The following is a 16,008-nucleotide window of genomic DNA, read 5'->3' as shown; positions in this document are numbered from 1 at the left end:
CCTTCAGGTCCTGGGGGCTGCGGGTGCAGAGTCTTTACCAGGCGTCGGGATCTGAGAGCAGGCAGTCGCGGTGAGGGGGAGCCTCGGGATTCCCTCTGCAGGCGTCGCTGTGGGGGCTCGGGGGGGGGGGGGTCAACTCTGGCTACTCACGGTCTCGCAGTCGCCGGGGAGTCCTCCCTGAAGTGTTTGTTCTCCACAAGTCGAGCCGGGGGCGTCGGGTGCAGAGTGGCAAGTCTCGCGCTTCCGGCGGGAAACTCAAGTTGTTTTAAAGTTGCTCCTTTGTTACAAAGTTGCAGTCTTGGGTGAACAGAGCCGCTGTCCTCTGGAGTTCTTGGTCCTTCTAGATGCAGGGCAGTCCTCTGAGGCTTCAGAGGTCGCTAGTCCCTGGGGAGAGCGTCTCTGGAGCAGTGTCTTTAGAAGTGGGGAGACAGGCCGGTAGAGCTGGGGCCAAAGCAGTTGGTGTCTCCGTCTTCTCTGCAGGGTTTTTCAGCTTAGCAGTCCTCTTCTTCTTAGGTTGCAGGAATCTGAGTTCCTAGGTTCTGGGGAGCCCTTAAATACTAAATTTAAGGGCGTGTTAAGGTCTGGGGGTTAGTAGCCAATGGCTACTAGCCCTGAGGGTGGGTACACCCTCTTTGTGCCTCCTCCCGAGCGGAGGGGGGCACATTCCTATCCCTACTGGGGGAATCCTCCATCTGCAAGATGGAGGATTTCTAAAAGACAGTCACCCCAGCTCAGGACACCTTAGGGGCTGTCCTGACTGGCCAGTGACTCCTCCTTGTTTTTCTCATTATCTCCTCCGGCCTTGCCGCCAAAAGTGGGGCCGTGGCCAGAGGGGGCGGGCAACTCCACTAGCTGGAGTGCCTTGGGGTGCTGTAACAAAGGGGGTGAGCCTTTGAGGCTCACCGCCAGGTGTTACAGTTCCTGCAAGGGGGAGGTGATAAGCATCTCCACCCAGTACAGGCTTTGTTACTAGCCACAGAGTGACAAAGGCACGCTCCCCATGTGGCCAGCAACATGTCTGGTGTGTGGCAGGCTGCTAGAACTAGTCAGCCTACACGGATAGTCGGTTAAGGTTTCAGGGGGCACCTCTAAGGTGCCCTCTGTGGTGTATGTTACAATAAAATGTACACTGGCATCAGTGTGCATTTATTGTGCTGAGAAGTTTGATACCAAACTTCCCAGTTTTCAGTGTAGCCATTATGGTGCTGTGGAGTTCGTGCATGACAGACTCCCAGACCATATACTCTTATGGCTACCCTGCACTTACAATGTCTAAGGTTTTGCTTAGACACTGTAGGGGCACAGTGCTCATGCACTGGTGCCCTCACCTATGGTATTGTGCACCCTGCCTTAGGGCTGTAAGGCCTGCTAGAGGGGTGACTTATCTATACTGCATAGGCAGTGTGAGGTTGGCATGGCACCCTGAGGGGAGTGCCATGTCGACTTACTCGTTTTGTCCTCACTAGCACACAAGCTGGCAAGCAGTGTGTGTGTGCTGAGTGAGGGGTCCCCAGGGTGGCATAAGACATGCTGCATCCCTTAGAGACCTTTCCTGGCATCAGGGCCCTTGGTACGAGGGGTACCAGTTACAAGGGACTTACCTGGATGCCAGGGTGTGCCAATTGTGGAAACAAAAGTACAGGTTAGGGAAAGAACACTGGTGCTGGGGCCTGGTTAGCAGGCCTCAGCACACTTTCAAATCAAAACTTAGCATCAGCAAAGGCAAAAAGTCAGGGGGTAACCATGACAAGGAGGCATTTCCTTACAGTAGCCTGCTACTGTGTGGAAGTATTTCACTGGGGTTTGCAGTCTTGCTTTTATCTCTTGTCTTGGGGCCAGAGTTATGCTCTTGTTCTTTTGTCGCTGTAACTTTGAGTATAGTAAATCAGAGGAGTGAGGGATAGGAATCTTAGGCTTGAAACTATTGCTGTTTTGATGGAGAAGAACCACGAATGTAGTGTTGGGGTATTTGGTGTCATGCATACGGCTCATACAGTGACTGGGAACATGCAGCTGTGCACGTGCTTGGAGCTGGACAAAGGAGAGTGGCAGATAGTTACGTACATGGTTGTATCTGGTATCCTTCCTTATTACACCCGTGTCGGCCGGTATCGCCCTGGGTTCTGGATAGTCCATCTCTTCGAGGGAGGTGGCTCAGTCTGCTCGTTATCTGTCTTTCTTGAGAAGAGCCAGGTCTTCAATGACTTCCTGAATTCGAGGTGTTCTTTACTGTTTCTTGACATTTCATACTTGTTCATCTGTGCACCCTGCTTCTGAAGAGAGAGGATATGTCATCGAATGAGACAAAAGGTATAATGTGCACTTGACCAAATATCTTACGTAAACCAGCAGAAATGAAAAGAAATGCAACATAACAATGAACACAAGTGCCAGAATAAGGATTTACAAAGTCAAACATAGTGAATGCTGCTTTTTCGGGAAAAGGCTGGACCCCAAGCTAGTGCAAGGAAGAAATATGCATGTGTACCCGGTTGAGTAAGTTATTTGACGCCCTTCTCATTTCACTCTTCTCCTAACTTGCCCTCTATTGTTTATCCATTTAATTCAACAGTATCATTCCACTGGAGGATCTCCACAGTTTACTGACATTTGGCAGCACAAGGCTGGCGAGAGGCCCCATCAGTTCTATCATCGCCACTAGTAAAAAGTGGGTATTGCCATCCCATAATCTTCCTGAGACTGAAATGTTGGTAGCAGCATAGACTATTTCAGGAGCACATTTCTGTCCAACCCTTTGTATGGCGCTAACCAGTTTACCCTAAAAAAATTCCTCCAGTCCCACGTTAGTGCGGGTCCCTGCTTATTCCTTCTCCTTTCACAGTGCGAGGACTGTGGGCTGCTGGTGTGGCATCTTTTGCAGCATGCAAATTGTACATTCCAAACGTGTATCTTACTGGCAGTAGCTGGGAAGCACCTTGCTTACTGAAATAACTCTTTAGTGACCACAGGTCTAAAGACCGGTGCAATTCTGAGGGAATAATGCTGGGTGTTTATGCTATATCATCAGAAACAGCTGAGGTGTAGTAAGGTTCTGAACTGTGCAAAAGGATGCAGCTGTGGAGCCTTGGATCCCTAAAACTAGAATCAGAAAATTCAGAACCTCTACTGCTCCCCTATGAGTTATATTCTTAAGTATTCTCAGGTTTTCTTCTCACTTGCGGGACCTCCACTGGCTGCCAACTGAGAAACTTATCAGATTTAAAGCCTTTTGCTTCACCTATAGATATTTGGCACAGGCAGGACCCCACTACCTTAGTAACCATGTTCACCCTTATTACCCTTCTTGAGCCCTGCAGTTTTAAATCAGATTTTCGTTTTGGTACCTTGATTAAAGCGTTCCAGTCATGGGGGCTGTACTTCTTTAGATATCTGGCTCCAAAGCTATAAAACACTCTTCTCCTACACACACAATCTGCCCTTCAGAAGAGATCTCTCACAAACAACTCAAGACCGGGCTATTATTGCCATGCGGGTCTCTAGCTATATAGGCGCCAATCCAGCTCGCTGACGTCAGTTACTTGCATGACTTTCCATGCCAGAGGTTCGGAGTCACAATGAGAACTGACCACTGGTGTGAAATGCTAAGCCTCTGTGAAAAGCACTCCTTATACTGCAATCGATTCGCAGAGCGGGGAGGGTGGGACTGCTGGTAAGGAATCTGTGGCTAGATAAGAGTCTCTACTTATTAAGGTATTATCAAAAGTAAGTAACTTGTTCATCTGATGGAGACTTCTAGCCACAGATTCCTTGCCTTAGAATAGACACCCAAACAATACCTCCCTGGAGGTGGGTCTGCAGAGCCAGTTTAAACCAAAAAGTCCTGCAGGACCAAACTGATGAAGTGGCAGTCGCAACAGCCCTGACTGTCCAGATAGTAGCGCTTGGTAAACGTGTGCAAAGATGCCCGCATTGCTGCCTGACAGATGTTCAGGACAAGGATTCAGTGGGCGAAAGCAGTTGTCAGAGCCTTAGTTCTGGTGGAATAAGCACACATGCCCTCAGGGTGTTGCTTCTTGGCCAATGCGTAGCAGATATTGATGCAGTTTAGTATCCAACTTGAGATTGTCTGTTTCTACACAGCCTTGCCTTTCTTGGCTCCCACGTACCCCACAAGGAGTTTATTGTCCATATGTAACTCTTTTGTGTGATAAAGGTAGAAGGTCAACACACTTTGGGCCCAGATGGTGAAGTTTCTTCTCTTTAGAAGGGTGAGGTAGAGCAACGAAGGTAGGCAGGATGATGTTCCTGCCTACATGGCAGGAAGGCAAAACCTTTGAAGAGAAGAAGGCACTTGCTCAGAGTACTAGCTTGTCCGAATAGAAGACAGTGCAGAGAGTGCCTGCAATTTGCTGACTCTCCTGGCTGATGTAATGGTCACTAAAAAGACAGTTTTGATGGGTCAATAGCTCTTGAGGGCAATTGTGCAGAGGCTCAAAAACTGCACACATTAAGTCAGGAAAAGGTTTAAATCCTCTTGAAGCATGATGAATGGCCTGGGGGAACATGTGTTATAAGCCTCTAAGAAACCTAGCCACAACAGGTGACTTGAATAAAGAAGGTTGGTCCGGTAACCTCAAATATGTCAAAATGGCTGATAATGAACTTTACTGCTGCCCATAGTAGAGCCCTGCTAGGCCAAAGATAGAACAAATAGAACATTCTTAGAAGGAGGTGCAGAAAGAGGGTTGTTATTTCTAGAAGCACACCATACCACAAATGTATTCCAACGGCATAAGTACCCCGACTGGGTGGAGGGAAGCCTAGTTGTCAGAATAACATCACAGACTTCAGGAGGAAGGTCAAATGATATCCACAGTCGCTGCTCAATCTCCACGCATGAAGGTGCAGGTTCAGGTGCTGAACCCTCCCTTGTTGCTGCGACAGAAGATCCCTCCAAAGGGGCAGCCTGATCAGGGGGCCGATGCTTATGCTCAACAGCTAAGGATACCAAACTCTCCATTCCCAATCAGGAGCCACAGGAATAACTTGAGCCTGATTGGTCCTGGATTTCTTGAGAAATGTGGGCAAGTGTGGTATTGGCAGAAATTATACAGGAGTCCGGAGCCCCACTCAATTCAAAAAGTTTCTCGGAGGAACTCCAGCCTTCCCTTGACCAAAGAAAGGAAGGCTTTTAATGGCAAGTGAATCACCTGAAGCTCCAACGGGTTGATGTGGAGCCTGGACTCTGCCGAGACCAGAATCCTCTGATGTTTACATCTCTCGGACGGCTACCCCATCCCAGAAGTGAAGCAGCACTAAGAGATGGATCTGTCACTACAATCTGCTTTGGTTGGCGTCTGCCACTGACCCAACTGCGTTTCGTCAGCCACCACTGCAGATCTTTTGCGGTTCCATCCTAGATCTGGACCATCTCAGAGATTTCCCTGATGCTGCGCCCACTAGGGTTTCAGGTGCCACTGCAAAGCCAGCATATGCAAATGGGCATGGATTACAAGCAGGATTCAGGAGGCCATGAGGCCCAACAACCCCAGGGTCATTCTTACTGAAATCCAGAACAGAGGCTGAAATATGGCTATAATAGCCTGAATATCCTGGGTTCACCACTCGGGAGGATACACTAAAACTGCACTGTGTCCAGAACAGCTCCAATGAAAGGAAGCGTCTGAGACAGAGTTAGGTGTGACTTCTGCCAGTTGACCGTGATCCCCAGTAAGTGCAGAAGATTCTGCATAGTCTGGAGGTCAGAGGTGACTGCCTGTGGGGAGTCTGCCTTCAACAGCGAATCGTTGAGGTTGGGAAAGACTGGAACCCCTGACCTCCACAAATGAGCTGCGACCACCACCATCACCTTGGTGAACACTTGAGGGGCACTGGTAAGGCCAAAAGGGAGCATAGCAAAATGAAAGAGCTCTTGGCCCACTGTGAACTGCAGGTAACGTCTGTGGGCAGCAGGATGGGAATGTATAAATATGCGTCCTACAAGTCCAATGCTACCAACCAGTCTTGTGGGTCCTTTGCAGACAGAACTTACGCAAAAGTGAGACTCTTTATTGTTTTCTGTTTTCAGGAAGAGCTTGCGAATGTGCAGGTCTAGGACAGGAGAAAGGCCTCTGTCCTTCTTGGGCACCTTAAAGCAGCCACGACTTACTTCTGATGCCAGTACTCTCTTGATAGCTCCCTTAGTCAAGAGAGCCAACACTTCCTGACGGAGCAAGGAGAGGTGGTCCTCCATCAGCCAGTCATATGGGTGGAGAGGTGGTCACAAAGGGTATGGAGCAGCTCTTTAGACGATTTGAAAAACTCAACAGTTCAATGTTACTGACTTCCAGTGGAGCAGGTGATGGCATATCCTGCTGCCCACTGGGTGCCCATGGGCAAAGTGCTGCAGAAGGATGGATTGAGCCCTAGGCCAGTGCCACTGGGTTGAGGGGGTGGGCAGATGGGAGTGGTGTGGAGACTTTTTGCTTGGTTGGGCATTCTGCCTTGCCTGACTTGATCTGGACTCCAGGTGTGGGCATGAGGACGTCTGCTCATGGCTCTTAATTAGCCCTCACAGAGATGTCCCCACCCCTCCCCCCATCTCTCAGATGGCACCTAAACTACCTAGTTCTGGTATCTGGAGTGGCCCTGCCTGACTAGAATAGGGAGGATGTGGGGCTGAGTTTGGTTGGGCTACGCAGAATAGGCCTACCTTCTCTCCAGTGGTTGTGGCTGAAGCAGGCTGTACTTATCGGTACAGTCTGCTAGCATGTTACGGACCTCACAACACTTGATAGAAACTGTGTTGGAGACACTAAGAAGGCTCAAGGCTGAGACCTAGCAGAGTGTAACTGATTTTGTGATACATCCTGTGTCTGAGGTAGATCGCTTGATGTATGGGAACTTTGCCCTATGGTGGGTTCCTGGACCTCACATCATCCTATGGAACTGCGTTGGGATACTTCGGAGGCTCCAGGGCTGGGACTTGAGTGTGTGACTGACTTTGCAATAGAACCTGTGTCTGAAGGAGAGTGCCTCAAGTGTAAGAATGCCGTGACCTGACTGGTGACTGTCCTGGACTAGCAGCCTTCTTTGGTATACCTCTGTGCTTCACCTTGGCCGCGCCAGTGTACTGTGGCAAAATGGGGAAGGCTGATAACTGGCAATTTAATCTACCTTTTGAGCATAGGTGTGACACCATGATGTCCTCCCAAGACCTAACAGCTGGAGCCTCGGACTCCCTACCTGACCCTGGTCATGTTGCTATGAAATCATAGCTGTGGGTGATACTGGAGAGCCTGACTTCTATACACTATAAAATGGATGTGCTCACCTCCCACATGGACTCCACTAAAAGCTAGATAAGCATGATGACAGACTAACAGAGGTGGATAGCCATTTCATTGGCAGAGGGCAGCCTTACTGGAACCCTTTTACATATGGAAAAAGGTCTGGAGGTTAGAGCTGCCAAGAACCAGGACCTTGAGGCTATGTCCCAACACAACAACATTTGTATAATTGACATCCCAGAAACCTCCAACACAGGCGGAATGAGTACTATGTGGAGAGGTTTCTCCTTCAGGTTTTCGGGTCTGAGGCTTTCTCATGTTTGCTGGTGGTGGAGCGTGCGCATCGGTCGTTTGGGAGGGGCAGGGAGGGGCACCTGCTTGCTCCATCACACCCAGACTGCTGAATGTCCACTGCAGGGATGAGGCACTCTGCTTAGCCACGGAAAAAGAGGAGAGGGAAAAAAAGGAGACTCATGTTTGCAAGCTACAATATTTTGCTTTAATGCAGATTACATGATTGTAGTCCAAGATCCTAGAAGGAAAGTTGCGCCCATCCAGCAGCAACTTCTCAAGGCCAATATTCAACATGTCGAGTTATATGCTGCAAGGTTGAAGGTCACTTGTGACTGCAAACATCATATTTTTCAGGCTCTACAGCAAGCCACTGAACTCTTAAAGCATTCCCAACATGCCTGGCAGAAGAAAAATAGCCAATAGAGCAGTGAGCCACTTTTGAGGCAAACACTCTGAATAACATTCTTCTTCCCCAGTCTGTGGATGGAGGGCTATTTCCAGTGGGGCCCCTTCCAGTTAGTTTGATACCCAGAGGCCTGGGTAAGAACTCCCAGGATTGATAATGCATGCCACCATTGTTTTTATTCAGCACTGTCAGCTTTACCTGTTTTCTCGATCCCTTTTCAGTAGTGTACGACAACTCCCTTGACTCCTGCGATACAAATTTGTAGTAGACCCCTGACACCCCCACCCCAAGGGTTGTACCCATTTCATTGTAGCCTACTAGGCTATTTGTCTTTCTAGACAGACATTAGATCTCTTGCTCTCCTGCAGGAGACCCATTTAGACCCTTGTGTGGATTCCACATTTGCAAACAGGTGGGCAGCACATTGTATTTTGTCATCATACTCCTCATATGCCTGAGGGATTGCTATGCTGATCAAGAGGGGTGTACCATTCAATGTTGTGGGATCGTATTCAGATAACCAGGGACGTTATACTGATGATGGGATTGGAACAACTTAATATAGTTAATTGTTACTGTCCCAACAGAAATGACCCTTGCTTCTATGATGCACTGAGGGGAAGGGTCCTTTCTACTGATCCCAGGTCATTAATCTTGGGAGACTTTAACCACATTAAATGATTACATGGATAGATCTCGGGTGACTCTTGGGTGAATAACCCTTGCCTTCAGAATATACAAAAGATATGGTATATTGTGGGGAAGAACCTTGCATACATTATTAAAACAGCGAATACCTAAATTAATCATTGGTATAGCTGAAAAAAAAATTTAAGTAAACAATTTATTCTGTTAGTCACAATAGGTCAATAGACTGTTACTCAGTGCATTAGTACTTGGAGTGTGAAATAATCATATCAACGTTCAAAAACACATAAAACAAGAAGACAAAAAACAAAACATGCCAGTCATCTGGCTAGGAGAAGAACCCTTGTGGCCATTAGTCTTACTCCAGCCTTCCAAGTCGATAAACGTAATGTGGCTCTATTCCTTATTTCAAGACGAGTCCAAGTGGGAGGTACTTTATGGGGCAAACACATGAAGAGAACACTCCTGTCCTCTGTTTTTTAATGTGAGTCCCAAATATAACTGACTGAATATCTCTCTGGTTTTGATAAACTCCTCCAAAAAGGTGCTCGCATATTGACACCGATGGTGGTAAAGCACTCGTTGCTGTCTAGGGAGCAAAAATACCAACAACAAATGCTCAGGTAAATTGGCTAACTGAGTAAGCCACCTCACACTAGAAGCTTGCAGCCACTGTCGACCCCATCCGGGGAAGCACTTATCCGCTGGGGGTAGAAAAACTTCTTCGAGTGCTCGAGGGTTCCCGTACTGAGTCCAACAACTACCTACTTCATGGAGGTCAAGAAAGACAAACGTATGAAGGAGGCTGATGGGTGGGTAAAAAGCGTGCTGCTCTCCGAGGGTAACAGTACTTGGGTGGCTGCCGGAAATCCCAGCTGTCACCGGAGATGCACAACCTTGCATTATTAAAGGCGAAGAGGCTGGTGACGTGTTGCTATGGCGGAAGGAGGTCCCATAAATTTAAGAAATGGCTTGATGCAGGGGTACAGGGGTACATCACAGTAAACTAAAACAAACTTTATGCAGAGCTGCTACCTGCCTCATCCCATCCCAAAGATATCTGGGGTTGACTTAGAGTGTTCCTTTTTCTACATCCTATCAAGCTCCCTGAGACTGGATCATGCTATTGTAGCCCCTCTCTAGGTGGGATGGACATTGCTGTAAGTCCGCAGAGCCTGAGGACTACTGTTACTCTGGGATCAATCGAACAGAATCTTTAAGGTTGCTGCACACACAAACTATAGCAGTGCTAGCCGTGGTCATTTATCTCCAATGACTTTGCTGCAGAACTTTGAATATCTTCCAACTATAAATAGAAAAGTAGTCCAAAATACTATGTTCTAATCCCTGTTAGTATTACAAATCTTTGTTTAATGGATTCTTCTTCCACTCTAGCCAACACGTGTACTCAGTTATGACTTCATCAGGGCTAGAAAACCACACAATACATAACAAAATTACTATCAAAATTACTGAGGGGACTTATCTAGAGAACCTGGGTGTAAGGAAATGCCTCCTTGGCATGGTTACCCCCTAACGTTTTGCCTTTGCTGATGCTAAGTTATGATTTGAAAGTGTGCTGGGACCCTGCTAACCAGACCCCAGCACCAGTGTTCTTTGTCTCCACAATTGGCACAACCCTGGCACTCTGGTAAGTCCCTTGTAACTGGTACCAAGGGCCCTGATGCCAGGGAAGGTCTCTAAGGGCTGCAGCATGTCTTATGCCACCCTAGGGACCCTTCACTCAGCACACGCACACTGCCTCACAGCTTGTGTGTGCTGGTGGGGAGAAAATGACTACGTCGAAATGGCATTCCCCTCAGAGTGCCATGCTAACCTCACACTTCCTGTGGCAAAAGTAAGTCACCCCTCTAGCAGGCCTTACAGCCCTGAGGCAGGGTGCACTATACCACAGGTAAGGGCATATGTGCATGAGCACTATGCCCCTACAGTGTCTAAGCAAAACCTTAGACATTGTAAGTGCCGGGTAGCCATAAGAGTATATGGTCTGGGAGTCTGTCCAACACGAACTCCACAGTTCCATAATGGCTACACTGAAAACTGGGAAGTTTGGTATCAAACTTCTCACCACAAAATGCACACTGATCCCAGTGTGCAATTCATTGTAACATATACCCAGAGGGCATCTTAGAGATACCCTCTGAATACCAACCCGACTTCTAGTGTAGGCTGACCAGTTTCTGCCAGCCTACCACACACCATACATGTTGCTGGCCACATGGGGAGAGTGCCTTTGTCACTCTGTGGCCAGGAACAAAGCCTATACTGGGTGGAGATGCTTCTCACCTCCCCGTGCAGGAACTGTAACACCTGGCGGTGAGCCTCAAAGGCTCACCCCTTTTGTTACAGCGCCCCAGGGCATCCCAGCTAGTGGAGATGCCCACCCCTCTGGCCACTGCCCCCACTTTTGGCTGCAAGGCTCAAGGAGGTAATGAGGAAAACAAGGAGGAGTCACCCACCAGTCAGGACATCCCCTAAGATGCCCTGAGCTGAGGTGACCCCTGCCTTGAGAAATCCTCCATCTTGAGTTTGGAGGATTCCCACAATAGGATTAGGGATGTGCCCCCTCCCCACAGGGAGGAGGCACAAAGAGGGTGTAGCCACCCTCAAGGACAGTAGCCATTGGCTACTGCCCTCCCAGACCTAAACACACCCCTAAATTCAGTATTTAGGGGCTCCCCAGATCCCAGGAAATCAGATTTCTGCAACCTGAAGAAAGGAGGAGGACTGCAGACCTACAAGCCTGCAGAGAAGGAGGAAGACGACAACTGATTTGGCCCCAGCCCTACCGGCCTGTCTCCAACTTCGAAAACCTGCTCCAGCGATGTATCCAACAGGGACCAGCGACCTCTGAAGCCTCAGAGGACTGCCCTGGACTACAGGACCAAGAAGCTCCCGTGAACAGAGGCCCTGTTCAAAACCAGCTACTTCTTTGCAACAAAGAAGCAACTTCCAAGGGTTTCACGTTTCCCGCTGGAAGCGTGAGACTCTACTCTCTGTACCCGACGCCCCCGGCTCGACCTGCAGAAAACCAACACCTCAGGGAGGACTCCTCAGCGACTGAGAGCCCATGAGTAACCAGAGACGACACCACTGAGCCCCCACAGCGACGCCTGCAGAGAGAATCCAGAGGCTCCCCCTGACCGCGACTGCCTGTAACAAGGGGCCCGAGGCCTGAAACCAACACCGCACCGCAGCCCCCAGGACCTGAAGGAACCGAACTTCAACACAGGGGTGACCCCCAGGCGACCCTCTGCCTTGCCCAGGTGGTGGCTATCCCGAGAAGCCCACCCCCTGTGCCTGCCTGCACCGCTAGAGTGACCCCTGGGTCCCTCCATTGAAACCTATACAAAACCCGATGCCTGGTTTGCACACTGCACCCCGGCTGTCCCTGTGCCGCTGATGGTGTGTTTTGTGTGCCTACTTGTGTCCGCCCTACCCCCCCCCCCCAGTGCTCTACAAAAACCCCCTGGTCTGCCCCCGAGGACGCAGGTACTTACCTGCTGGCAGACTGGAACCGTAGCACCCCTGTTCTCCATAGGCGCCTATGTTGTTTGGGCATCTATTTGACCTCTGCACCTGACCAGCCCTGAGCTGCTGGTGTGGTAACTTTGGGGTTGCCTTGAACCCACAACGGTGGGCTGCCTATGCGCCAGGAGTGAGACTTGTAAGTGTTTTACTTACCTCCTAACCTAACCTTTACTTACCTCCCCCAGGAACTGTTGATTTTTGCACTGTGTCCACTTTGAAAATAGCTTATTGCCATCTTTACAAAGATTGTACATGATATTGTTTTCATCCAAAGTATCTAAAGTATCTAAGTAAAGTACCTTACATTTAAAGCATTAACTGTAAATCTTGAACCTGTGGTTCTTAAAATAAACTAAGAAAATATATTTTTCAATATAAAAACCTATTGGCCTGGAGTAAGTCTTTGAGTGTGTGTTCCTCATTTATTGCCTGTGTGTGTACAACAAATGCTTAACACTACCCTCTGATAAGCCTACTGCTCGACCACACTACCACAAAATAGAGCATTAGAATTAGCTACTTTTGCCACTATCTTACCTCTAAGGGGGCCCCCTTGGACTCTGTGCACACTATTTCTTACTTTGAAATTGTATATAAAGAGCCAACTTCCTTCACTGGGCAATTAGGTCCAATAGAAATTAAATCTAAATATAAAGACAAGGATGAGAATCTGCAAGATGCTGCCTTATCCGACGATATGAAATCAGACAGCGAATCCTCTCAAAAGAATCAGTGTCAAGGGCAATAAGAAGGTAAATGCATGAATGGCTGCTTCAGGCAAATTAGGGTATTTTCTAACCGTTACCCTACTAGTTTCCTTTTACCACACAGTGAAGTCTTCCCTACAGACCATGTCCCAAAAACGCTGGGATTTGTAAGAGATTATGCACACTCATCTAGTGGAGCGAGGCTCTGCCACATGCCTTCAGAGGGAAAGAAGAGTGCATTTTGTGTTAAGTGATTTTATTACACAATAGATATAACCCCTTAGTGCTCAGGTTTTGTTCGGTGTTTACAGTTTAGCAGTCAGGCTAAACTTAGAGGCCTCTAACGTAGTGAACGCACCCGAGATCAAAATAAAGCCCACTTAGTGTGTATGTATTTTAAATGACAATGTTCATACCTGGACAACATCACTGATAAGAATGTAGTGCTTTGGTACAAATATTACATCCAGTATTCTTCTTGAAGAGGTCAGGATGACTTTTGACGTGGAGACTGGCCAGCTTTATATGTCCCTGATGACTGCAATGATAGTAGTTAACTGAATGAAGGTTTTGTGAAATCCATATATGTGGGTAGGACTTGGGTGGATGTTGAATAGTTCTAGCTTTCTATGCCTCGGGGCAAGTAATGCATTATTGCTGTCAGTAGATGTCTACACAGCACTGCTGTCTGTGGTGTTCTCCATCCTGAAAATATGGTGTTGGTGGTAGGCACCATGCTCAATCCTAGCCTTGTTACTCAATCCACCCACCTTCCTTGGAAGCTTATGTTAATTTTTCTGAGGATCCGCAGAAAACCTGCTCACAGCGCACCTCCAAGAGTGCAAAGGAAAGAAAAAGACAGTAGGTGTTACATCTTTCTCTGTTCAAGCGGGCAAACCATGGAATTCATTACCCCCAAATATAAGATCCATGGATAACTATCTTATCTTCAGAAGACTATTGAAGATTTGTCTCTTCCCTATATAACCACCATACTCAAACCTTAATATACAGGATATCCCTGTAAATGTAAACGTTCATAATTTATTCATATGTATGTATCTATATCTGTGTATTTCTTTGTACAAATATGTATAATAGCTATGCTTTAAAAAAATATATAGATACTCTTAAGGTCTGCTTAACAAACGTATATATTACTTACGGCTAAAAAAATAAAAATGTGCGCATATATATATATATATGTTCGATGGCATGTGTAGCTGCAGATACACATGCTGTGCACATCCCACCATCTAGTGTTGGGCTCGGAGTGTTACAAGTTGTTTTTCTTCAAAGAAGTCTTATCGAGTCACGAGATCGAGGGACTCCTCCCATTTCGGCTCCATTGCGCATGGGCGTCGACTACATCTTAGATTGTTTTCTTTCCGCCATCGGGTTCGGACGTGTTCCTTTTCGCTCCGTGTTTCGGTTCGGAAAGATAGTTAGAATTTCGGAAAATTCAACGGTATTGTTTGCGTTCGGTATCGGGTTAGTTACAACAGATCGACACCGAATTTTGAAGAGCTTCGGCGGCCATTCGGGGTTTTCGATCCCCCGGCGGGGCCTGGTCGGCCCGACCATGTGCATCTTCAAGGCAAATGAACGGACCCCATTCCGCTTCTCCCCCAAATGTCACAACAAGTATCCTTATACAGATCAGCATCCGGTCTGTAACTTGTGTTTGTCTCCAGAACACAAAGAAGATACTTGTGAAGCCTGTCAAGTGTTTCGGTCGAGGAAGACATTAAGAGACCAAAGAGCGAGAAGACTACAAATGGCGTTGGCGCCGACAGGACAAAAACACTTGGAGGAGGAAGAAGAAACCTTCTCCATCGAGGATTCGGACTCGGATGAGGTCGATCCCGAACAGACGCCAAAAACCGTGAGTAAGACCTTGACACACAAAACTCACGAAAAGACCACTAAAGCCCAGGGGACGCCACCGCCAGCAGGCCATGGCTTAACCCAGAAAATAGGTGACCGACCACTGGCACCGAAAAAGGGCACGCATGTGTCGAAGGCATCCGACTCCGGTCGAGATACCGGCACAGAGCAGACTCGACCCCGAGACAGTGGGTCAGAGCAATCTCTGCACTGAGAGGGCGGCACCGAAGCGAGTCGGCATCGAGAGACCGGAACGCCGAAAATTTAAAAAGTGTTGTCGGAGCCGAAAAAGACTGCCGAAAAAGTTTCCATACCGAAACATCCATCCTCGGAACCAAAATCAAGTTCCTACACAGAGGAACAGGGACTGTCCTCACAAATGCAAGGACATAGGTTCGGACAAGAACTAGAGTCAATGGAGCCAGATTACACTCAAAGAAGGCTCCACATCCAAAAAGACACAGGGAAGATAAGTACTCTTCCCCCAGTTCGGATGAAAAGAAGACTTGCCTTCCAAGAGAAAGACAAGCAGCCACAGGCAAAGGTGGCAAGACAAGTAACCCCGCCACCATCTCCACCACGCTCAACACAACCATCACCGGTAGCCACTCCACCACTGATGCAGTCTCCAACTCATACTGGAATGAGTCAGGATGATCCCGACGCATGGGATCTTTATGATGCACCAGTATCAGATAACAACCCAGACTGTTATCCAGCGAGACCATCACCACCTGAGGACAGTACAGCCTACACACAGGTGGTGTCAAGAGCAGCAGCTTTTCATAATGTCACCCTACATGCAGAGCCTATCGAGGATGACTTTTTATTTAACACACTATCGTCCACACATAGCCAGTACCAGAGTCTCCCTATGCTACCTGGAATGCTAAAACACTCCAAACAAGTGTTTCAGGGGCCTGTGAAGGGCAGTGCCATAACTCCAAGGGTGGAGAAGAAATACAAGCCGCCACCAACAGACCCTGTATACATCATGCAGCAATTAACACCAGACTCTGTGGTAGTAGGGACAGCTCACAAGAGAGCGAACTCACACACCTCAGGAGACGCACCACCTCCAGACAGGGAGAGTCGCAAGTTCGACGCTGCAGGGAAAAGGGTTGCAGCACAAGCGGCCAACCAATGGCGCATGGCCAACTCACAGGCATTGCTGGCGAGATATGATAGGGCTCATTGGGACGAAATGCAACATTTCATTGAACCCTTGCCCAAAGAGTTCCAAAAAAGGGCACAACAAGTGGTG

This window comes from Pleurodeles waltl, chromosome 6, assembly GCF_031143425.1.
Source record: "Pleurodeles waltl isolate 20211129_DDA chromosome 6, aPleWal1.hap1.20221129, whole genome shotgun sequence".
NCBI classification, from domain to species: domain Eukaryota; kingdom Metazoa; phylum Chordata; class Amphibia; order Caudata; family Salamandridae; genus Pleurodeles; species Pleurodeles waltl.
The sequence above is the reverse complement of the archived record's forward strand: the minus strand, read 5'-3'. Positions refer to the sequence as shown.